General features: G+C 35.4%; 1 long non-coding RNA gene across 12 annotated transcripts in view; it reads left to right on the top strand.

Annotated features, from left to right (window-relative positions):
- Positions 1–26,444, top strand: part of LOC124971839 (uncharacterized) — an 86,423-nt gene that overhangs the window by 26,235 nt on the left and 33,744 nt on the right. For 8 of the 12 annotated variants that reach the window (XR_007106383.1, XR_007106387.1, XR_007106379.1 and 5 more), the window contains exon 6: positions 8,854–8,907. The exons of 2 other annotated variants lie outside the window; for them this stretch is intronic. This is a non-coding gene — a long non-coding RNA (uncharacterized LOC124971839). Of the gene's footprint in view, positions 1–5,560; positions 5,610–8,853; positions 8,908–26,444 lie in introns of all 12 variants that reach the window. 2 more of the 12 variants (XR_007106380.1, XR_007106384.1) reach the window with 1 other exon arrangement.

Genomic DNA, 26,444 nt, shown 5'->3' with positions numbered 1-26,444 from the left:
CATTCCTGAAAACCAGAAAATCTTGGTTCAAATCTTTTTTTGGCCAGAGTTTTTTACTTTAGGTCATAACATAGACTTACTCCATTTTTGTCCTTTGATTTGGTGCCCTATGAAAGAACACATTTTCTATGGTTTTGTATTTGATAGGAAATTTGTACAATTCTGTTTTCCACAGACTAGGTTGAGGGTGTGTGCAGCAGATACCATGACTGATCTGATAGTTATATTTTAGCATGTGGCTGCTAGGAAGATCAATATTTGCTAATATTTTTAGCCTAAAATACCTTAACATTTTACAACTTTCATGTATAGATTCCCTAATGGATTCACTTCTGCTGCTTTAAAAAATAATAATAACACAAATTGTTGCCTAGCACTTGTGTCCCAAAATGATTATGTGGTATAGCTTCAAAAGTATATGACCCAGGTGGACATTGTGGCTCTCACTGTAATCCCAGCCACTCTGGAGTCTGAGACCAGAGGATTGCAAGTTCAAGGCTAGCCTCAGCAACTTGGTGAGGTCCTATCTCAAAACAAAAAAATAAAAAAAGCTGAAATGTGATTTCATGATTTAAGCACCCCTGGATTCAATCTCCCATTACAAAAAAAAAAAAAAAAAAATCCCACATGAACATGACCCAAATTGATAGAACAAAGTAGAATGGAGGTAGGGGATAAAGGGTATAAAGTTTCAATTTTGTAGGAGGAAAAAAATTCTGGAGATTAGTTCCATAAAAGTGTGAATGTACTACTGAACTATAATACATAAAATGTTAAGGTGGCAAAAATAGAGGTAGAATATTACACTGTAAAGACAGTTTACACAGCTATCAGAATATTTTAAAAATTTAGTATCTTCAAAGAACTTAAGGTCATACATAGCATAGGCTTGCTCCATATTTGTCTTTTGATTTGGCATCCCATGAAAGAAAACAATTTCTCTGGCTTTGTATTTAATTGAACTTTGTTCAGTTGTTTTTCTTCAAAGAACATCTTCAAACACAAAAGGGTGCCTAACTAATTCTGTGTATGAGGGTTCAAAAAATTTGGCACACCACAATTTTTGTATAGCCTATGAGCTGAGAGGTGTTCATGTTTTTTAATGGTTGAAGAAAATCAAAAGAATTATAATATTTCAAGACACACTGAAATAGTGATAAATTTAAATTTTATTACCTAAAACTTTATTGGTACAGTGACAACTTCTTACATTTGTATATGTAGCTTATGCTACTGTACCAGAATAGACTAATTGGGACAGAGACCATATGGTCTGCAAAAGTGAAAAATATTTACTACCTGGCCTTTGACAACAAATTTCAAGTGAGCCTGTGGCCACAGCTTCCTTCCTGATGACATTAGCTTTAGTGGCTTTACATGCCTAATTAGCACCTTTGTCTTGGACTAATGGAGCTATTGTCATGTGGTGATAGTGGGGATTCTCATTTCCTTACTTCCTACTGTGACACTTCAACCAATTGCAGAAAACGCATATTCTTGATGAGCTTCAGTTGTGGCTAAAACCCTGTTAGCAATTCTGGTATTGTGGTCACCTGACTTGTCAAGAAATAGAATTCTGTAAAACCAGCCAAACAACTTTGGCCTCCCAGGGCTAAGCATGGCCAGCCCCTGAGGTAAACAAGGATTTCTCCAAATAGGAAAACTGTCTATTGAAATTAAGACAAAATTTGAAGACAATAAAATTCAGTTTCCTTTCTGAGATTGGAATTGTTTCCATGACAGATCTGGGTATGTCAATATCAAGAGTTCATATCATTCATCTAATATAACACCCTTAGCATGTCTGTCTGTGTCTCTGCCTGTCCGTCCTTCCTTCCTTTCTTTTTGTGGTACTGGGGATTGGACCCAGGGGTGCTCTACTACTGGGATATATCCCCAGCCCTTTTTATTTTTATTTTGAGACAGGGTCTTGGTAAATTGCTGTGACTGACTTTAAACTTGTGATCCTAATGAATAGGCATGTGCCAACCACTCCTGAGAAAGGAACTATTCTTTAAGAAAGATGTCCAAGGGAATATTAAATTTTTATTGTATGATATATCAGTTTAATTGGAATACAGAAAGTTACAGTCCTTTCCATTTGATAAGATTTTGAAAAACAGATTGTGGTACTGGGCATAATTTGCTTCAGGTAGTTTTTTCCCCTTACCCACAATTTAAGTAATTGTCGTAAACTTTTTTAGTGCATTTTCCTAATAAAGTTAAAAATGTCGAAATCTGGGGTTGGGGATATAGCTCAGTGGTAGAGTACTTGCCTAAGAAGTAGGAGACCTTGGGTTTCATCTCCAGCATCCCCTCCCCCCTCCTCCAAAAGCAAAATCATAATGTTCATGTTGGTTATTCTAGACATAAGTAATTATAATTTCCTTTGGGGTGCTTTAATTAAAAGTAAAAATATTTTTGGCTTAATGAAAATATACCATTTCAGCTGGATATGGTGGCCCATGCTTATAATCTCATCTACTCTGGAGGATGAGGCAGAAGGAGTGGAAGTTTGAAGGTAGTGTCAGCAATTTATGGCCTGAGTCTTAAAATAAAATTTAAAAACGCCTGGGGAATGCAGCTCAGTGGGAGATCACCCCTGGTTCAGTTGCCCAATACCACAAAAAATAAATAAATAACAACAGCAGCAACAAAACAGCTAGGTGGTTAGAAATTGAGAGTAGTTGTCTTATGCTCAAGATAGTAAAGTTTCCTGTAGGAGTCAAGGGGGCAGACAGCCCTTTCAAAACATTAAAATGTCTCTCTGTCAAGAATGCTGAAAATAAGGGGCTGGGGAGATAGCTCAGTTGGTAGAGTGCTTGCCTTGCAAGCACAAGGCCCTGGGTTTGATCCCCAGCACCCCCCAAAAAAAAAAAGAATGCTGAAAATAATTGGATATCAAAGAAGTACCCCTAAAATAAAAATTGATGAATGTGATAACAAAATTCAATTGACTTTAACATATTTAAATAAATGTTTGACTTGGTATGTAGTTTGAGAAAGAAATTTGTAACTCTGAGACCAAATCAATATATTTGTTTTATTTTTTTCCTTATTCTTCCAAAGTGACTCTCTCTCTTTTTGGGCTATGGGGAGGATGGTTGGGGATTGAACCTAGCCTTGGACATGCTAAACACTTGTTCTACCATTGAGCTACACCCCTAGCCCCCCACCAATATCTTTTTTTTCTTAATGTGATTTATTTATTTATTTTAGTGATACTGGGGATCAAGCTCAGGGCTTAGTACATGCTAGGTAAGTGTTATACCACTGATCACTGCCCAGACACCCTTTTTAAAATTTTATTCTGAGGCAGAGTTTTGTTAAGTTGCTGAGACTTGCCTGGAACTTGTTATCTTCTTCCTCAGCCTTCCAAATAACTGGGAGTACAGGCCAGTAGTTGGGATTATTAAAACTCCCAGTTTTTATCTGATTTTTTTTTTTTAAAATAATGAAAGAATTTACTCTTTTTCTGTATCCCAATTGGTTAAATATGCATTTTATTTGTGCATGAACCCATCCTTCACTTTTGGATTATCTTTCTGTGTTTTCAGAAATAAAAGCCATAAGATTTAAAAATGCAGCTAAAAAGAAGAAACATGCCTCATTAAAAAATCACTGGAAATCAAGTCAAAAGATAAGAAATTGGGAAAAATATTTGTAACACTTATTACCAAGTGTTAATTTCCATTAATATATAAAAAGCTTCTAAAACATAATGTCAGAAAACTTTAGTTAAAAATGAGTCATAGCGTGAACAGATAGTTCACAGAAAAACAGCACTTAAATGTGAAAGAATATTCAAGTTTATTTGTAAGAGAAATGTAAAACAAAAGTACAGAAAGTTAATATTTCAGAACTTTGTTGGAAGACTTGAAAAATTTGGCACTTGTGAACTGTTACAATGCAAAATAGTATAGTACTTACGGGGAGCATTTTAGACATTTATCAGAATTGTTCTTTTTGATTTAGTGATCTCTCTTCTCAGAATGATACTACGTATCTGCAAATTTGAAACAAAAATTGCATATATAATCTTGGATTTCTTTGTGTGTGTGGTACTGGAGATTGAACCCAGAGGCATTGTCATTGGGTTAATCCCCAGGCCTTTTATTTTGAGAGCATCACTGGGATACTCAGAGTGGCCTCAAATTTGCCATCCTTCTGCTTCAGCCTCTAGAGTAGCTGGAATTCCAGGTGTGTACCACCATGTCTCATTTGAAGAATGTTGTAAAATAATGAAAGATCAGAAATAACCCCCAGAGTCCATCAGCAAGGGACAACTGGTTTTTTCACACAATGGAATACTAGAATGCTGTAACACTAAGTGAGGAAACAGTCTGAAATGGAAGAAAATTTTAAGAATATATTAATTGAAAAACATAAGGTGTGTAGAAGGTACTACATAAAGCTTGCTTTCTGGTAGAAGATGGGTGAACTATACCTGTTCAGTTATTTTTTAAAAAATTGACACTGAGATATATAAGTGCTGGGAGAATGGGGCAGGTATATCCAGTGTTAGAATAAGAGTTTTCTGTGTACAGTTGGAGTTCTTTTGGTGGTAGACTTGATATGCCAGTATTTGTAAGGTTCAGGTAATCCATTTTTCTCTTTTTGTGATAATATGTATAACATAAAATTTGCCATTTTTACTATTTGTAGTGTAATTTATTGGCATTTAGTTTTCTTTCCTTCTTTTTTTTTTTTTTTAGGTCTGGGGATAGAACCTCAGTCTCACCCATGTTAGGCAAATGCTCTATCACTAAGCCACACCCCTAGCCCTTTTTATTTTTTATTTTTGAAATGTGTGAATATATAGGGCTGTGGCTCAGTGGTAGAGCGCTTGCCTAGCATGTGGGAGGCACTGGGTTTGATCCTCAGCACCACATATAAGTAAATAAAATAAAGGCCCTTTAACAACTAAAAAAAAATAGTGCCTGCCTGCCTGCCTGCCTTCCTTCCTTCCTTCCTTCCTTCCTTCCTTCCTTCCTTCCTTTCAAATTGAACAGAGAGCCTTGCTTATGCTAGGTGCTCTATCAATGAGCTACATCCCTAGCCCAATACCTTTAATTTTTGTCATAGTATTACATATATATATATAATACTGTACGTTTCTAAGGTGTATTTTATTCATTAGTCTGTCAGTTCTTTTTATCATACTGGTCTTATTACTGTTTGTTTTAACTGTGTTTTAATAGGACTTTTTAAAAAATTAATCATAACTCTTCTTCTCACTCATTCTCTGGTTGATTTGATTGCTTGGGCTCAAGCAATTTTCCTGCTTCAGTCATCTGACGTGTTGGGACTATAGACCATGCCACCATACCTGGTGGCTCTTTTATTTTATTTGCATTTAACTTGCATAAATTAAATGCCCCATGTGCCATGGTGTGTATACTAGACATACAATTACGTATATAGTAGTTTCTAGGTTTACTCAGGGAAATGAGGAAAAGTATAATAAAGTTTAAGATACATAGAAGGGTTATCTAACATTATAGATGATGTGAAATTCATGATAAGAAGGGGAATAAGATTTTGCTACATTGGATTCCAGGGGAATTTTATCACTGAAGTTTTGGAGCCAAGTGACCCAACTCACACTGGTAGGTCTTTTTCTCTGAATAACTTTTGTAATTGTGGACTTTCCACTGTGTATACTCAGCCCCCAAGGGCTTAAATCCCAAATATTGGAGATTTCAAGGAACCTTAATTTTGAGTAGTTGTTCATGCTATAATTGTTGCAGTTTGGGTCAGTAATTATGATGGTCATGAATATAGTCATTTTCACAAAGTCCTTACGTAAGTTTTGTCCATTTTTACCCTGTTAAATTGTCAAACACTGTCAATTCTTTTGTCTTACAATGAGGATACTTTGGCAACCTGGAGTAATTTCCAGATTATTTTCAGGTTGTAGGGTTCCAAAAGTCTGTTTAAGTAGTGTTGAGCTTCTGACTTAAGTTCTGCTTGGGGGTTCCTTTGACCTAGAATGGTCCCCCTAAAGCATCAGACCAAATATAGCTATCCCAGTGGGTCAGTGTGTTTTGTAACTTTAGTGACCAGTATACAATTGGCAGTTGAATACTTGGGATTAATTATTTTTCATGTTAGGGGAATAGATGATGTATCTGCCAGTACCTGGGATTGAACAATTGGTGTATCATAGTATATAGATAGGGTAGCCTGGCTTTGAAATTACATTGTTATTGTATAGGTTATAAACATACCATTTAGTAGACTGAGTGAATCTCTTAAAATCAGTGAACTTATACCATAGTCACGGAGGTCAGAGTTATATTGTATATTTTAAAATTTGTAGGGATTCATTTGTTCTGCATTAACACTTGGGACCTGTGTTAGGTTGGAAAAATGTAAGGTCATCTGCCATCTTCCATTGCAATACTTCTCTGCACTCTGATTTATTGTTAGCCTGGTAGAGATTTGGTTGTGGCTGCCAATATGTAAATTCAAAGAGGATGTCAACAAAAGATTTTTGTCCTTTGGAATACTGTGACTCAAGCTCCTGTAACTGCCTGGTACATAGTAGGTTCCTAGTAAATGTTGAATAAGCATGAATAATGGATATCTTACCATGTATATAATGTCCTATGTATCATCCCATAAATACAAATAGTGTGTTACAGGTTTATATTTTTATATGTCTCATATGTTCATTTTTAGGTACTTGTACTAGTAACTGTATGATAAAATTTTCAGTAAGGGCTATCTATGCACATTTAAAAATTGGATTCGATTACCCTTTGAAAATGTACCAGTTTTACTGTCACTCCCAGATTATATTTTAAAATCTATAATACATTCAAATGGTAAATAGCATAAAATTCAATTTGTACAAAAGTTGATCTAGGCATAAATTTCCTTTCCAATCCTGATTTCCTAGTCTCAACATTTCTTCTTTTTCCCAGAGTCCATGTACTATTAATTTCATGTTTGACCTTTAGTGATAGTCTCTGCAAATGACAGTAGTGTGATTATTAAGTCTGCATATTATAGAAACAGTGACTTGATAGGTACTGAAAAGTAACACTTTATCCCCCGCCCCCTTTTTCGTGGTGCTGGGGATTGAACCCAGGGTCTTATGCATGAGAGGCAAACACTTTATCAACTGAGCTATATCCCCAGCCCTTTAGTCCCATTTTTGATAGTGATATGTAAGGCAGAATGCAGGAGCAAATTTATGAGTAATATACAACAAGTAAGTCATTCATACCAACCATTCAAGGATGCTTCAACTTTAGGAAAAAATAAGGTCAGAAAAAATGAAATTACATATATATCTTTTTCTTTTTCTTTTTTTTTTTTTTTTTTTTTTTTTTTTTTTGCGGTGCTGGGGATCGAACCCAGGGCCTTGTGTTTACAAGGCGAGCACTCTACCAACTGAGCTATCTCCCCAGCCCTACATATATATCTCTACAAATGGAATTTCTTCTTAGTCCTTTAACATTTAATTATTTTTCAGTCATTGATTCATTTGGATCTTAGTTTGATCTCAGCAGCTATATGAACTTACATTTGATTTCAAGTGATTAGACCAGTGTTTGTTCAAAATTCATCTTTTGCTTACTCATTTAACATTACATCTGTCAAATACTAAATTTACATTTATTTGGGTCTACATCTGGATGCACTGGTTTGTTTCATTAACTGTCTTTTCCTGTGACAGTAGGGAGTTATTTGGATTGTGTTAAGTGTTATGAGTGTTACTGTTTGTTATACCAACTTGCTCCCTGGCTCCCTGTCCACATTTCCACTTGTTTATGTGATGCCATTCCCTTTATTCTAATTCTTTTATTGTTTCAATTATATTTGTTTCAGTTATTGTTCATATTTATGGCTTTTGAATTTCTTTAACTATTTACTGGAGTCATCTCCATCTTGAATGTTTTCACTGTTCTGTGTTGTGTTAATTCTATCTGGCCCTTTTGTGTTTCCCTTTTTATTACTTCATATTCAGCAGCTGTCCTGAAAGGTTGCCACATTGTATACATACATATATGGACCTTTCTAATAGAATTTACATATTAAAATTAAAATTTAGGGGGATTTTAGCCGGAATACACATAACAGAATAACAGTAACAGAGCTAAATTAGAAACTATATTTAGATAATATTTCATGATCTGTGCTTTCTTGCATGCCAGTTGCTACAAATCGATTTTGTTCTATTTATTTATTTATTTATTTATTTTTTATGGTAAGCAAATGGGGTACAACTTGTTTCTCTGGTTGTACATGAAGTAGAGGTATATTATTTGTGTAATCGTACATTTACATAGGGTAAAAGTGTTTGATTTATTCTGTTATTTTTTCCTTCCCCTCATCCCTCCCACCCCTCTTTTCCCTCTATACAGTCCCTCCTTCCTCCATTCTTGCCTCCCTCCCACACCCCATTATGTATCATCATCCGCTTATCAGCAAGATCATTCATCCTTTGGTTTTTTTTGAGATTGGCTTATCTCGCTTAGCATGATATTCTCCAATTTCATCCATTTGCCTGCAAATGCCATAATTTTATTCTTCTTTATAGCTGAGTAATATAAAAGTTGCTTTTGTTCTTGTTGTGATAAGTTAATTTTTATGGATTATGTCATGACCATTATATTCATAATGTTCTGCTTTGGCGTGGGTCTTTGCATGCCTTAAACAAGACCCTTTTTCCTACTTTAGTCATTCAGTTTTATGGTCTTAGTAACATCAGTTTTAGCATTTAACATGTGACTCTGGACTAAATGTCAGAATACTTGACTCTAGTTTGAAATGAAAATTTGTAGATACCATAATTTATGTTACATAATTTATCTAACAGTTTACTTATTAACACGTCTTTAGGTTGTCCCTTTCACAAATAATGGTGCAGTGAAAACACGATCCGAGTGTCCTTGTGTGAGTATTTCTAAGAAGATTTCTATCTAACTAGAATAAGATATATTCCATGCTTGTATAATTATATCAAAATGGGTTGTGCTGTCATGTAGTATAAATAAAAAGAACCAAGAAATTTTTAAAAATGCAAAAAAAAAAAAAAAAAACCCTACAAAAGATTTCTATATGATGACATCTTTGGAAAAATTGGTAAAATATGAGCAATTTTTATTTATTAAAGCTCCTTCCACATTGCCTTCCCCCAAATGTATTAATTTATACATTGTTTTTACTTACCCCTTTGTAGTTGCTTAAGAAATTTCCTTGCACTTGGCTAGAAAGTGCAAGGCCTTGGGTTTGATCCCTGGCACTAAGAAAAAAAAAATTTAAAAAAAGGAAGAAGAAATTTCCTTCAAAATTATCACTATGGACGATTTAACCTGTATTTTGACACTGTATCACATAACAGTTTTTCCACAAGGGTCTCACTAGAAAATTATAAATTTACATTATTTAATTTGTAAAAAGTCTAATTTTTAGCACACAGAAAAATCCAAATGTGTGTTAGCTTATTTTTTGGGTAAAATTGGTGGGAGGCTGGATATCATTGTTCTCTTTCTTTAAATTTTTATTTCAAAGTAATTTTTGATTTATGGAAAAGTTACAAAGACAGTACAGAGAATTCCCATTACATTAGTCTAGTCTGTTTGCCACTGCCACAATTCCCCCTCATCCCGGCTCTTGATAACCTGTAATATATTTTAAATTTCTATGAATTTTCTTGAATTTCTAGGTACCTCATATAATTGGTATTGTTTTCCTTTTGTGTCTGATTTCCTTTGGCACAATGTTTGAACTTCATCCCTATTGTAGCATATGTCACAATTTCATTCTTTATGATGACTAATATTTCGTTATATATTTGCATGCCAGTTTGTTTAGCCATTGGTTTTGTTTATGTACCATATTTATATATATGTCATGTATAGATGTGTTTATATATAGCATTTTGTATTTCTGTTATTTATGGATAGTGCTGCTTTAGAATGTGCATGTAATGCTTTTCTTTCTTTTTTTTTTTTTTTTTTTATTTGGTACCACTAAACCACATCCCCAACCCTTTTTATATTTTATTTTGAGACAGGGTGTTGCTAAGTTGGATAGTGCTTCACTAAGTTGCTGAGGCTGGTTTTGGACTCCCCATTCTCATACCTCAGCCTCCCGAGCCGCTGGGATTATAGGCGTGTGCCACTACTTGTGGCTGTAATACTTTTCTTAATTGTTTCCACATCTTATTAAGGTAATTAATTTGGTCAGGTAAAGTGTATATTAGAGAATTATTTAACTCTTGGAATAAAATCTCAAAATTGATACTGATCTGTTAAGATACAACTTCGATCCACTGTAATTATGAGGTAGTTATATCAATATTAGTGTACATTATCCAAAAATTAACACAAACATTTTCTTATTCTAGATATATGATATCTTTGGCATCACTGCCTTCTTTTCTCCTTGATTAAAGTAAAATAATCTCACTGAGTAAAATGGTATTATGTGATTTAAAAAATACCTTCCTTTTTGACTGTCTTTAATATAGTTCGATGTGTTGTGTAAAACTGATGTCAACTCCTTGGATCTCTCTTGTTGTCTTTTCTTTTTTCCTTTATGTTCTCTCCATTCTCTGAGAGCCTCTAGTTAATTTCTGTAGGGAAGAATTTCTGTAGGGAAGAATATGTTTAAATCTTTATCTTTCACTCAGGGTTACATAGATTCATTTTTTGTTTCCCCCAGTATACTATGCATAAAAAATTATTATACGTGTAGTTTTCTCATTTTCAAAAATTTGAAAACAATCATAGCATGATTAATGAAAGCATATGTAGAAACCCTCGGATTAGCACTGTATTTCTAATGTGTGCTTATTTTTAATGTTTTAAGATGACTCTTTAACAAAAACATTTTCCTGTCTTTAGATAAATGAGTACATAAAGATCTCTTAATTTGGACCATGATTGATTAAGAACATTTCCATACTTTTTAAGTATTGGGAGCATTTTAAATTTTTTTCCAATGAGCATACTCATTGGAAACATTTTTTATGCATATGTCCCTGACAGTTTCTTTTATTATTATAAACTGAAGTTATTAGAGACTTGATTTGGTTTTTGTTTGGTTATGATTTTTATTTATTTTTGCCATATATTAAATAGCTAAAGAGAGTTAGGGGTACATAATCAGGGGTAATTAGGGCCTTGTTAATCACATGTTGGTCATATATTCACTCTTCATTCATTTCTTCACACTTTTTCTTCATTCTTCCCACTGACACACATAAGCTTCCTGTGCCCTGCTATTATCTACCATTCTTTGTCTTTTGTTTTCTAGGATTGGGTACTGTTCATTTATGTTTTATTGGATGATTTTCATTTTTTTCTCATTGTGCTTGAGGTTAGACCCAGAGCCTCCTGCTTATTACTAGGTTAGCACTTTATCACTGAACTATATGCCCTGTCCTTACTGAATAATTTTAATGACTTTTAATGTTTGCAAGATCATTCTGCTTTTCCAGCACTATGTACCAAGTACAACTGCATTCCTTCTCATTTAAATATCTAATAATCATCTCTCATCTACTTGTTATTTTCTAGATAACAGTATGTTTTGTATAGTATGGTTTTTTCTATTATAGTTTTTTAATAATGATAGTTAACATTACCTGAGCACACTTTAACATGTTTAGTAATGGTTTTTATACTTAGAAAGTAAATTCTAATTTGATCTCTTAATTTTTCAGATCGGGTAATTGAGCTCAAATGTACTCAGTAACATTGCTCCCAAATGTCAGAGTGAAGACTCTCATTATCAGTGATGCTTAAGTTGGAGGTAAAAGTGAGGTCCTTTTCAATTTCTGGTGACTATTGTGTTTCTAGGAATATCAGCAAAGGAGAAACAGAAAAGTTTATAGCATAGAAACATTAGGATTAACTGCAGTCCTGTTGTAGTAGAACACCCGAATGTGATAATTATCTCCACATTGGATTTTCAAACTGGGCAAGTACAATGAACCCATACAGAAATTACCTTTATTGGGTGTTTTGTTTTGTTTTAGTACTGAGGGTTGAACCCAGGGATGCTTTACCAATGAGCTAAAATCCCAGTCCTTTTTTTTTTTTTTGGTTGTCAATGGACACAATACCTTTTTTTTTTATTTATTTATTTTTATGTGGTGCCAAGTATCAAATCCAGTTGAGATAGGGTCTTGCTAAGTTGCTGGGGCTGATCTTGAACTTGTGATTCTTCTGCCTCAGCCTTTTGAGTTGCTGGGATTATAGTTGTGTACCACCGTTCCTGGCACAGAAATAACCTTTTAAAAGGCCATTTCTTTCTCAGTGTTGGTTCATTTTTTAGGAATAGTCAAACCTGTAACTTATTCTAATCGACTCTAAATGATTCAGTTATCTGAGTAATTCCAATGTTAACTGTTGTTTTCATTAGATTTTAAAGACAGGCCATCAAACCAATGGAAGTGTAGAACTAGGCCAACAATGGCAAGCTAGTGTTAATTCCCATTTTGAACCCATGTTTTATTGTGCAAGAGTGTAACCTATCTTTCCCTTTTTTTCATTGTGGTATAAGGATTTGAATCTAGGGCTCATGCATGGTAAACAAGTGCTCTACCACTGGACTGCATCCCCAGCCCCTCTTTTTGAAAAGAATATCAATACAAGGTTTTGATAAGGTGCCCAGATTGACCTCAAACTCAATCCTTTTGCCTCAGACTCCTGAGTAACTGGGATGTTAGGTGTGTGCCACAATACCCACCTGAGTCTAACCTAATTCATAATTGTTCCACTTATTCTGTAGTGTCATCTTTGGGCTTTTTTAGATACTCTTTATGGTTCTGGTGTTTCTTCTCCTGACGAATGTCTCTCTCTCTCTTTTTTTTTTTTTTTTGCTGTACTGGGGATTGAACTCAGGGCCTTGTGCTTGCAAGGCAAGCACTCTACCAGCTGAGCTATCTCCCCAGCCCACGAATGTCTCTTATAAACATGTTTTTGCAACTTATCTTCACTCCATAGAAGAAGCTTTTTAACATGAGACTTGTTCCACAGTATTTCATTGGCTTTCCAAGTAGAGAATTGCCTTTTGATTCCTTCATTTGGCAACCAAGAGAGCGGTCAATCAGCTATTTTGCCCTAGATGTTTCTTTCCACATTCGGTTCCCTCTATCTTCAGATCTTCAACCTCCATTTAACTTTCCACCTTATCCAGTGAGCATTGCAGAGTTATGTCAGATGAGGAATCATTCCATATAATAACTGGGAATATTATTGTGAAGAGGGCTGTCTTTTTGTAAGAGGGGTGAGTTTTAATTCATTTAAGCTATAGAAGAAGTCATAAATTGTAATGCATTGCTTAATTGATTTTTAAAGAAAACACATTAATAATATAACTTTATTATTGCAAACCAAACATCTTATGTCTATGTTCCTATTTATTATTATCTATACTAGTCCTTGCACATAGTCTCTTCCTCATATCCTCTAATTATTTTATTTATTTTTATTTATTTATTTATTTATTTTTGCAGTGCTGGGGATTGAACCCAGGGCCTTGTGCTTGCAAGGCAAGCACTCTACCGATTGAGCTATCTCCCCAGCCCTATTTTATTATTAATATCACATAAATTGTATAGAGAAGTGTGAATTGGAGAGTAAATAATTTGGACAATATCAGAATGCCCCCACACCCCCTTTTTGGTACCAGGGCACTTTTCCACTGAGCCACATCCCCAGGCCCTTTTTTAAATTTTATTTTGAGACAGGGTATTGCTAAAGTTCCTTAGTGCCCCACTAAGTTGCTGACTTTGAACTTGTGATCTTCCTTCCTTAGCTTACTGAGCCACTGGGATTACTAGTGTGCACTATCATGCCTGACTCAAAATGCCTTTAAGTTAGTTTATGATTAAAGGCCCAATTCATAGCATTTTATATAGCCCAAAGAAGCTTCAAATTGTTTGGAATATAACTAAGGAAAAGAAGTGTGGATAATCTTCATATACTTGAAAATTTCCCAGTATTTGCCTAATAAGTATATAGTTAAATACGGACATACTGAGAGAATGTTCCATAGTGATTTAGGGAGCCCTTTGTAGGTTTCCCCCATTTACATTTGGCCTGGTACCACATCTCCAGTGTCCTCTCATTTTCCCAGTACCAGTGGAAGTTAGTCTGTCCAGGAATTCTCTTTGTTTCACCTGTCACCTGAGCAGTGCCAGATATTGGGGATCATAATCATTTACTTTTACTGTGCCATTGGATGCCTAATCACCCCTTATACCAAGCATTGGATGGGAGGTGACTTCCTGTACAGGGGGCAAGGTGGGGACAAGAGCTGAATTGGCATTAGACTTTAACATTTTGGGCAGCCTGCTACTTCTTCCGAAGACCTGTTGCATCTTCAGAAAATTGAACCAAGTACTTTGGGGTCACTGCTACCATAACTGCTGGGTTTGGCAGTGCCCCTCCAGAACCTCAAGGTAAGGGGTATGTGGTTGGAGAGGGCAAATGCAAGTCCATAGTCTCTGTAGAATGAGCTCAACAGATGATTACCTGATTAGGCCTCATCAGTTTTTAGGTGTGACCACTGAAACCTAGGTTCTAATGTGAGGTAGAGGCTTCTGAGAAGTAGATTCAGAACTCAAGTAAACTACATGAGCCCATCCAGTACTTTTCCTTTTTGATGTTGAAGAGTTTTGAGAGTCTTGACTTCTCATTAATTATATAACAGAAGGGAAGTAGTAGGAGTGAGATAGTGAATTGATGGTACTAGAAATCCTATTTGAAATAGAATTTTCCTATTTGGGGTAGGGAAGATAGCTAGGGGTGGGAGCCTAAGGATTTGGGACAAGAGGGAAAGAGGATCCACGTGGAATTTGTTTCAGTGGAGAAAAACCTGCATAGTGCTTTGAAGACATTAAACATCATTCCAAGAAGAAACATGATCTCAGCAGTAATCTTCAAGTCACCTCAAATCCTGCCCTTGTCTTGTTGAGAAGGCAAAGCTCCACTTTTACCTATTTAATACTGGTTCCATATATTTCGTGGGCTGAAACCCTGAGTGAGGGAATACTTCATTTAGTTCACCAGAACAGAGTCGAAGCGGGTGGTTTCCTGTGATATCGGCATGTGGTGCCAAGGTGATTGGGAGTAGCAGAGGAGGTACTTGGGACAGCATGGGGTGAAGGATGCATATCTTTTAGGATCAGTGATCACAGGTTTTTATAAAACACCTACTGCCCCCCAAGTCAGTGGTAGTTGTAGTTCTATTACCTAGCCCCTATCTAACAGCTATTGTAGTTATTAGCAGTGACTTTGAGGAAAAAAAATGACTCCTTTGCAACTTCCCTATTCCACTTCCAACTTGGTTAGTATGCCAAGTATAAAGTTCAAAGTTGTGATGACAACGTTATTATATCCAGACTTACTCTCTTCTCCTTCCCTAACTTCTAGTGGCTTATTGGATTTGATGTGCTTCTGTGTCCTAATAGCGCTGAGTACTTTTGTGTTCAGTTTCTGAATTAATGGAATAGGGAGAGAGAGAGGCTAAAATGGGGAATTGGGCTGTTAAAATCCTAATGATTTCATGTGAATTTTACATACTTCAAAGAATTTTATACAACTAAATACAACCAAAGATACTAGATGCCCTCTACTTCAGCAACTTGACTTTAAGAAGTCTTTATTTCCCATGTTTTACACTTGATATGTTTAGGAAAAGTTAACTGAGGAGTTTCATTGATCCCAGAACTATTTTAGGTGAATACACCTGAAAGAGGAAGCCAATCTTTTTCAAAGAAGATGCAGATGCCTCCACAAGACGATAAATACCAGCATCCATTGTTCCCCAGGGACTAGGACACCATATAACCAAGGCCCTTAGTCAACTATGTGTAGTACTGGTGAGATTCCAGGTGTCCCTTTTTATGGAAACTAGAAAGGGTATCTTTTTTTTTTTTTTTTTTTTTTTTTTTTTTTGTGGTGCTGGGGTTCGAACCCAGGGCCTCATGCTTGCAAGCTAAGCACTCTACCAACTGAGCTATCTCCCCAGCCCCGAAAGGGTATCTTTTGATTAATCGTGCTTCTCAGAGGCTTCTGCTTGGCAGGATCAGGCAAGTGTCCAGTTTAATGCTTCTATTCTGATCTCTTCATGTTCCTCTTGGGGACTTGTTGCACATTAGCTTTTAACTTAGTACAGTAATGAGGTTTGTATTTTCAGTTAGCAGGTCTTATGTGGAGTTCTAAAATAAAAGATTAAAGAAATCCCATGTCTTATGTTAGGACCAAATATGTAGTAAAGAATGTAGCATGATGGTTTTGTGACAGAAGATTCTTGTGTTCATCAACCTCAGTGTCTGCAAGAAGTTTTTCAATGACGAGAACAAAAAGTACCCCTCAATCCATCGGGAGGAGGAATGAGCCTGAAAATAGCACCCTTTGCTTGTGCTGCACATAGCCAAATCAGCTCTGCGATGCCCATAAAAGCACTGGCAGATGGAATGGCCAGTGCAACTAGTGTCCTGTACCCTATATTAAGTTATCTGTCCTTTGATGGGATAAAGTATTTATTTTACTTAGTTTGTAAGGCCCTGAAAGCTTCCTTTTGCACTTACCAATTCAAATGCCAACATCACCACATGTTAAAAGCACTCATGGAAAGAATGATTTATTTAGGCTTCTAAAGTTACATAGCGGCCTGGGTGAATAAACTTGCTTTAGTATCTTTAAATTTAGACCCCAACACATAGAATGTTTTCATCCAAAAAGCAATGGGTTTTATGCATAGTTTAATACGTGTAGTCTGGGTGTGCTTTCCACAAGAGGGTGGGAATAAATACTTTTTCTGTGTCTTTGGAGTGAGGGTGGGATCCACGCATACCCTTACCCATTTGGCTGTCTGCATAATGCAAAGGAGCCCCGTGTTGCAGCACAGAAGATTTTTCATCGTTGGAAGTTAAGGTTAGTTTTCTTTCATTGGTCCTTCTCTACCTTGGACTAAAGTATGTAATCTAGAAACACGTAGATGTCCATATTGTCCTACATAGACTATCCATGGATAGGGACTTTCTCAGACATGTCAGAATATTAAGTGTTGTGTGACACTTAATAAAATGTCAGAATTGCCTTAGTATAGCATGTAAAAAGGTAATTAAGGTGAACTAGACAGCAGAACATTGGATGAGAGTTTGCCATCATTATCAGAAAATACACAATAGTACTAAGTCCTAAAAATTTGGTGGATTTTTTTCCTTTAAATATAGGAGGTCTTCGCTATGTTGCCCAGACTGGCTTCCAAGTCATGGCCTCCTGCCTTAGTCTCCTGTATTGCTTGGAACGTAGGTACACTCCACCACCCGCCTACCCCTTATGTTGGAATTCTTAACAATTTTTGCCTACCTTTAATTGTTTTCTGAAAAAATTCTGATACAGTTTATTGGTATATAGTGCTCCTGCTCTTGTTTGCCTATTGGTGAAAAGATAAGATCTTAGAGTAATTTTTCTGCAAGTAGGTAAGAAATTGTTTAGTAATAGCACTAACGATTTTTGCCTTTTTGCCAACCGGGCACCATCTATTTTGGTTCTGAACTGTCACTTGGTTGGCCACATCATAATTGAACCAATTAACAATGCTACTATTAAGTGATTTAATGGAATTAAAAGCTGCTTACTATTGTCAATCATCCTGTCTAGGGCGTATGGTTAAATAGGCCAAGACTTAACATTGGTAATATAGCTAAGATTCCTTACCATTTTTTCATAAATACATGTGAAATATTTTGGTTCCTTAAAGGAGTATTGCTGCCCAGCCTGTTTTAATAATTGTGCATCTGCCCCTCCAATATATGTGAAGGGTACTACAGTACATGCTGCTTTGCTACAGAATTGCCAACATACACTATTAGAGAATTACTGTCCTGAAGTAGAGCCAACAACTTTAAAAAGTTAATAATTTACTTCTAGCTTTATAGATTTTTCAAATTGGATTTTAAACCCAATTAACAGCTAAACTAGGCAATGGGACATTTTGGAGTGTGATTATAATGAATTTTCCAGTTTTGGCTCCTTTGTGTGTGGAATCAATGGAATACATTGATAAGTGATTGCATGGGTTTAGCTTTTAGAAAGAACTGGTATAGAAATGTCTTCTGAAATTTAAACCCGGTGCATTTAGCAGTACATTGCTTTTACTAGTCATAACACTAGGGCTTACTTCCAAGAGATATGTATTCATGCTCATGTATACATAGTGATAGGCTAGTCATACTACCTTTCCTGTTGCACTGTTATCTACTTACATTTAAACAATCCATGTAGCTAGTAGGAATCCTTATTTCCATCCTGTGCAATAAGATTTGGTGCTTATTTTTGTTTTTCCTTCAATAGTACAGATTGAATCCAGGAGAGCTCTACCACTGAGCTACATCCCCATGACTTTAAAAAAATTTTTACTTTGAGACAGTCTTGCTACGAAAATGAGGCTGGCTAAAAACTTGTTATCTTCCTGCCTTAGCCTCATAAACTTCTGGGATTATAGGCATATGCCTCCATGACCATAATGGCACCTGGTTTTGAAATGGTAAGCCACTAATAAGGAAATTCATAGTTCCTAATGTAAATTTCACTACCATATATCAATTTTCTGTGGGACATTTAGTCCTGTAATTGGACAAACTGATGATAGATGCATATCAAACATGGTTACCTGTACTTTGCCAACTTTGTGTCATCAACATGGGTGATACTAATGTCACAAGTCTATCTTGGCCAACTACATTCTACAAATATGTGGAGCTTCCTAATTGCTCAGTTGCCCCTTTTAGGGAGGACATTATTTGTAAATTTCTGGTACTTAAAAGTCACATCTTATTAGGTTTCTTCCACTTTTTTGTTGTTGTTTGCTTGCTTCTTTATCCTGGAGTTTTAACCCAGTGGTCCTCTACTATTGAGCTGCACTCCAAACCCTTTATTTTTATTTTATCTTTTGTCCTTTTGGTACTGGGGATTGAACCCGGGGGTACTCTACCACCGAACTATTTCCCCACCCCTTTTGATTTCTATTTTGAGACTGGGTCTCACCAAGTTGCTGGAGCTGGTCTTGAGCTTGCAATCCTGCCTCTGCCTCAAGAGATGCTGGAAATACAGGCATGCATCACCATGCCTGGCTATTAAAGATCTTTGAACTAAGTTATTCAATGTAAATATATTTTGATAACTTATGTACCTGTGTGCCTTTTTATTTGGGGAGAGGCATTTCCCATTGCTTTTTTTTTTTTTTTTTTTTTTTTTTTTTTTTTGGTAATGTTAGGTAGAATTTCATTACCAGTCATATTTTTAACATGTCTAAATCTCAAACTAGGTGCTTCATTTCACAGAAAAGCCCCTTTTACCATGAATCTTCAGCATCCAATTGTTTCTTAGTGTTGCCCTTCGTAATTCAATGAACTTAGGAATAACGAAAATTCATCCTAGAATGCCTCTTGGCAATATTGAAAACAATTCATTGATAAAGGTATGGAAAAATCAAACATTTTTACTTTAATTGTAGAGGTATGTATGCTTTGGGTCCTTTAGATTCAAGATCTTATAACATTTGATTTATTACCGTTGTCATTTGCAAGTAATTTTTCACCAACTCTAGCCCATCATTGGTAGTGTTTGTTTCTCTTGTCATACTTGTGCATTACAAGTTTGGAGCTCCTTTGTTGGAGACTTGATAAAATAATGGGCTGGAAAGTTTGTATATACAGGATTGCTATTTAGCTGTTGATCGTCTAGAATTGGGAACCCAAGTTTGGTTCTAGTTAAGGGGAATCTTCATACTAATTGCTTTTGAAAAGACCTCAAAATACTCTATGTATAGGTGAATTTACTAAAAATGTGGGCCTGATTCCCTTGGTTCTCATACTGTGTCATGGATGTTTGTTACATTTGTAAATTTACATTTGTAAATGATGTGCAGTTTTCATAAGTTGTTTGCATATTGGTCTTTCTAGATTTATCTAAATTCTGACCACATGGTACCCAACCAGAAAATCTGTTGTACTTAGTATGTACCATGCAGTATTTCTTTCTCCTCCCTCTTCCCCTTCCCCCTCCTCCTCCTCTTCTTTTTTTGGGGGGGGGGCAGTTAGAAGGTTGGAAGTTCATATGGATTGAGGAAGGTGGTTCCATTAGCAATACAGTGTAATGGCTGAGTGTTATGAAGTCAGAAATGGTTTTATATTGTAATTTTTATACTTTTAATTTGCTGTTATAGTAAGACAGTTACACATGTCTTTAAGTCCTTGTAAAAGTAGGATTCATGTAAAAGTAGTCAATTATATGTTTTTGGAATGAATTAACTTAGCAGTAAGTTAACTAGTATTGACATGTATAGATTTGTAGTATGACTTTTTCCCACTTGGTTATGCCCTTGGCAAAAGCATTCTATGAGAAATTCCTCCCTAATTTTGTTGTAGAATTGCCATGTGATTCCACTAGTGTGTTAAGTAAGCATCCATTGTTATTGGGCATACGTTTTGTTGTTTTTGTTTTGTTTTGTATTGGGGATTGAACCCAGGGTTGCTTAACCACTGAGCCACACTCCCAGCCCTTTTTTACATTTATTTACAGACAGGATCTCACTGAATTGCGTAGGGCCTCAGTAAGCTATTGAGGCTGGCTTTGAACTTGTGATCCTCCTGCCTCAGCCTCCCCAGTACAGGCGTGTACCACTGCTGGGTATTGGGCCTGTTTTTAAACAATTTTTAATGGATACCCATTGATAACAATTTATTTCCCTCACTTGAAGCATTGGGAGTGAAATTTAGTGAGGTCCATGGTATGTTCTCCATACATTTATTGTACACCCATAAATTTGGTGGCTTTCTTTGAGCAGTAAGAAATGATAGTGGAAATTTATTAGGTTTGTTCATAACTTGTGCTAGTGGTGTTCCCTTCAGACATACTGGTAGCAACCTACCAATGTATTGGAGACAGGATCTTCCTAAGTTGACACTGGTAAGCAAACTAAGATTTGAGGTCATTTTGATTTTCAGCTATTGTAGTAGGTTTAGATTTATATTATTGTGAGTTATTTATAACAGTATTGGTAATGGAATATGTAGAGTGGTAGATTTGTCATTAGTTGTAGCCCTTCAACAGTAAGGAAATTTGGGTAGTTAAGTAAACTAAAAAGGATCTTCATTATAGAAACCTTTCAGTATTCAATTAACCCAAAAAGATATGTGAATATAGGTTCAACAGTCCCACTAGAAATTTGGTCATAATAATCTACCATTAGGGGTGGAGAAGTGGCTGAGTGGTGCAGTGGTTGTCTGGCATGCCAGAGGTCATGGGTTCCATCCCCAGCAACAGAAAAGTAAGCAAGCAAACAAAAAAACCTATTGCTGTAATCTGAATGTCATTACTAAAGAGCCAGCAAAACATTCATCTGAAAGCTGTTTTCTCATAATATTTTTTATTCTCATTTACTTAGGTGAATGGCATTTAAAAAATTGGTCTGTGTAGTTATATATGATCATGATAGGATTATATCCTGATCAGTTCATTGTAGGTCAAATGCATTTAATACTCTGAACCCACCAAAGACCATAGCAGCACAATATACTGTAGTATATTGGTTTACTCTGATGATCAGGTTAACTGGGTACTAGCATTGCAACATGATAGCATTGTACAGTATATGGCTAGGAGAAAGGTCTTCAAGGATGATTTTTTTTTTTTTTTGGGTGCTGCTGGAGATTGAACCCAGGGCCTGTGTGTGCTACTTAGGAAAGCACTATACCAACTGTGCTATGTCCCCAGCCCCTTCACGGATGATTTCTATGCATGTTTTTCACTGTAAAACCCAAAGTATATGTTGAACCAGTGTAAATCAGGGACTGTATATTATATTGAAGATTTTCCTGTAAGTTTAGACTTGTATTTCTAATTTTTTCCACTAGAATTGTCTGGAAGTATGCCAAGTGTTGTTGGCTTTGTAGATATAATTGTTGATGGGAAATGATGTAGCAATAAACTGGTCTGCAACCTGTTGTACTTCTGAAAAGATGGTAATTGCCCTGCTTATATTACCAGTGTGTTTGATTAAGTCTTAGTATGGTATCCTGATCATGTGCCAGTGAGCCAAAAATATATTTGAGGATTTTCAATGGTATTTGATTTAGTTTTTTTAAAATTGCGTAGTTCCTGGTTTGTAATGTCTGGAATACGTATCTTGTATTGTGTAGGAAAGTGTATTAAAGTAAATCTTGTTTAATTCAATACCACTATTAGTACGTGGTTCTGTTTTGTTACCTGCAAGAAGTATTTGTGGATGAATTATTTAATCTGGTACCAAAGCTAGTTTTTCTTAAACCAATCATTCTCATGTATTAAAAGTTTAATGTATACTATTCCAAAAGTTCCAAGTATTATTATTTCACATACTTTTGGGTATTCCTCTTTTGTTGCCGTGAGTTGGTATTTCTTAAATGTCACGTTACTCCAGTAAGCACATGGTATAAAGTGCATAGTAAGTGTCAATGTACTGTTGCTATTCTTATATCCTGGTTTGCCAAGTTTTAAAAACTGATTATATAGGATCCACAGGTGTGGTAAAAGCAATGAGTGAAGGTTTACTTTTGCAGATGTTCTCTAGCAAATCCCCTTTATATACTTGATTTTCAGCCTCATCTCATTGTTTTGTTTCTTTTTCTTTTTCTTTTTTTTTTGTTATAAGACTTTACTTAGTGATGTTATTTGGGTTGCTCAGCACATTAAAATGCCTTACCTGCATAACTGTTCATTTTCTACTTTTAGCTTAATGTGCAATCCAGTTTATCTTTTTTAATGAACCATTCAGAGATGCTTATCATGGGTGAATTGTACTTGAGGTGGTCTAACTTGATATATTATGAAACTACAGGCTCTTGATTTTTCACACTGATAATGTTTACTTAATAACTTTAACAAAAAGTATTTGTAAATTTCATCATTGTTAACAGCCATTGCTTATGTCTTGATATTTATTGAATAGTATCAATCTAAATTACAAACCACCAAAGGATTTATACTTCAACAGATTCGTAGTATAAATCCAGTTGTAAATGTGGTTCCAGTAAGGTTTTTCATTAACTGGTGTAATGTAGGTGTTATTTTCCATATTGTGAAGATTACTGAGGATGATTGTTTGAGACCAGTGTGTCAAATGGATTGGTGGCTAAGATGTATCAATTTTGTAGTAAGAATAATGCTTTGGAGTAGGAATACCTATCCTGACCACCCTGTTAATCCATTAAGTCACAAGTTTTCAATTCTACACATTTAAGTGAAATTTATGCAGATGCAGTGTACTACATTAGAATTAATAAACTAGATCTTCTATTAAGTAATATAATTGTTATTGTGTAATTATATATTAAGTTTTTATGGATGTTTAACATCTTGGACATTGGGATAAAATGGGTTAATATGATTCTGTTAAGTTAATTACTTCGTGTTTGTGATATGAAGTTCACTTTTCCTGCTGGGTATGGTAGAACACAACTACAATCTCAGCTACCCAGGAAGCTGAGGCAGGATTGCAAAGTTGAGGCCAGTTTGGGCAATTTACTAAGACCCTTTTTCAAAATAAAATTTAAAAAGGGCCAGAGATGTAACTCAGTGATAGAGCACTGCTGTAGCATGCATGAATCTCAGATTCATTCCCACATTCCCAGCACTGGGGTAAAAAAAATCACCCTTCTAAAATTCAGTGGGTTTTAGTATTTTTCATAGAGTAGTGCAGCTATCTTCAGTATATTGGTGTATATTTTCATCACCCTAGAAAGGCATACCATATTCATTAGCAGTTTTTCTTCTGTCCTCATTTCCAATCCTGACAACTACAAATCTACCTACCCTTTGTTCTGGACATTTAAATAAATGTAATATAGATTGTGACAGACTTCTTTCAATCACCGAGTGTTTTGTTAATCCATAATGTGGTATATTGCAATAATACTTCCTTATGGGTATATAATATTTCACTTTGTGGATATTCTTTGTTTATCCATCAGTTGAAAGATTTGGGTTTATACCTGTTGTCTTTTATGAAAAATGGTGCTGTAAACATGCATGGACAAGTTTTTATCTAGATGTGCATTTGTTTTCCTTAAATAGCTACTGAAGAAGGTAATTGCTAATTGTTTAAGTTTGCAAGTAATTGACAAACTTCAATAAAGTGGCTGCACAATATTATATTTTCACCAGGATTTTATTATCTCTGTTCTCACATTATATTCTATTTTTGAAATTATGGCCATATAGTAGGTATGAAGCATTTTGTTGTGATTTTGAGTCATATTTCTTTGTTGAGCAACTTTTTTACATGCTTATTGGCCATTTATATATCTTTGGAGGAATGTGTATTCCCTTGCTTATTTATTTATTTATTATTTATTTATTTATTTTTGGTGCTGAGAGTTGAACCCATAGGTGCTAAACCACTGAGCCACATCTCCAGCTTCTTTTTGTATTTTATTAGAGACAGGATCTCACTGAGTTGCTTAGCATGTTGCTATTGCTGAGGCTGGTTTGAACTTTTAGTCCTCCAGCCTCACCCTCATGAGTCACTGGGATTACAGGTGTGGGCCACTGTACCCTGCTTCCCTTGCTTATTGAAATCATTAGAAATGGTTCATCATTGCTTTTCTTGAGTTCTAAACATTTTTTATAGGATCTGGATAATAGGTCATTAATGAATACATATTTTTCTTGGATAGTTTGTGTTGTCTTTTTATTTTGTTGTTGGTATGGGTTGCAGCACAGAACTCCACCCCCCAATACCAGGGATTGAACCCCTCAGTGGTACTTAACCACTAACCATATCCCAGCCCTTTTAAATTTAATTTTGAGGGGCTGGGGAGATAGCTCAGTTGGTAGAGTGCTTGCCTTGTAAGCACTAAGGCCCTGGGTTCGATCCCCAGCACCAAAAAAAAAAAAAAAAAAAAAAAAAAAAAAATTTAATTTTGAGATAGGGTCTCACTAAATTGCTTAGGGCCTTGCTATGTTGCTGAGGCCTTGAATTTTCAATCCTCCTTACCTAGCCTTTTTTTGAGTTGCTGAGATTATAGGCATGCACCACAATGCCAAGCAGAAGTTTTTAAAAAATTGATGAAATCCAATTCATTTCTTTGGCCGCTAATGATTTTAGTGATCTATTACCTAGCCTAAGTTTTACCATTTAAATTTAGTTCTGTGGGCCATTTGAATGTTTATTTTTTTTCTTTGTTTGCTTTCTTCCTTTTTTGTTATTATTTTTGGTACTGCTAAGGATGGAATTTAATTTTGTATATGGCTTGAGGAAGAAGTCCAACGTCCTTTTACATGTGGATATCAACTTGTCCTAGCACCATTTGTTGAAAAGTCTTTGTATTGAATTGGATCCTTTTCTGAAAAATCAGTTGATTCTAAATGTTACAATTTAGTTTTGGACTCTCAATTCTATTTTGTTCATCTATCGTTATACCTTATGATTGTTATAGCTTTGTAGTGAATTTTTATTTAAAAGCATTTTTTAATGTGTGATTTTTTTTTTTTTTTTTTTTTTTTCTTACTGAAGATCCTTGAAGAATTTTGGATGTTTTTTTTCCTTTCTGCTGTCCAGATTCTGTATCTGAGGTCTTTGGCTGCAACAATTTTATTTGACTAGATTTGAATATCTTTGAGTATCCTTTTTAGCATATGTCAATCTGTCACATATTGATTAAACTTTTTTATTGTCTTTTTGGTGTATTACTAACAGTTTCTTCCTCATTGTCTCTCCTTTAATGACCCATTATTACCTTTCCTGAGAGCAATTCTTTTTCATTATTTTATAATAAGAGAAAGAAAAGGTTATCTGTATAGTATTGCATGTCATTAGTATTGGATCTCATTAGTAGTTTTTTTGTTTGTTTGTTTTCTTGTTGGTACTGGGGATTACACCTAGGATTGGTTTACCACTGAGCTACAACCCCAGCTCTTTTTACTTTTAATTTTTTATTTTGAGACAGGGTCTCACTAAATTGCTTAGGGCCGCACTAAATTGCTGAGGTTAGCCTCAAACTTGTACTCCTTCTGCCTGTCTCCTGAGTTGCTGGAATTATAGGCATGCACCCGTGTGCCTAATGAGTAGTATTGTTTTGTTGCTTGCTGAATGTGTGTGATTAAAATTTTCTCTTCTTTTTTGACATATAGTTATTTAGTGTGATACTTCATGTTGAGGATTTTTTATTTGACCTTTTCTTTAAGGAAGAAATCGTTTTATTGCAGTGTGATGAGATATGTGGTTGGTGACCTTTGCTACATACCTACTTTTTTTTTTTTTTGTTAATGGGAATTAAACCCAGGAACTCTAAACCACTGAGCCACATTCCCAGCCCTTGTTATATTTTACTTAGAGACAGGGTCTTGCTGATTTTCTTAGGGCCTCACTAAATTGTTGAGGCTGGCTTCAAACTCCTGATTGTCCTGCCTCATCCTCCAAAACTG

Source organism: Sciurus carolinensis, chromosome X (assembly GCF_902686445.1).
Source record: "Sciurus carolinensis chromosome X, mSciCar1.2, whole genome shotgun sequence".
Taxonomy (NCBI): Eukaryota; Metazoa; Chordata; class Mammalia; order Rodentia; family Sciuridae; genus Sciurus; species Sciurus carolinensis.
The sequence above is the reverse complement of the archived record's forward strand: the minus strand, read 5'-3'. Positions and strand labels throughout refer to the sequence as shown.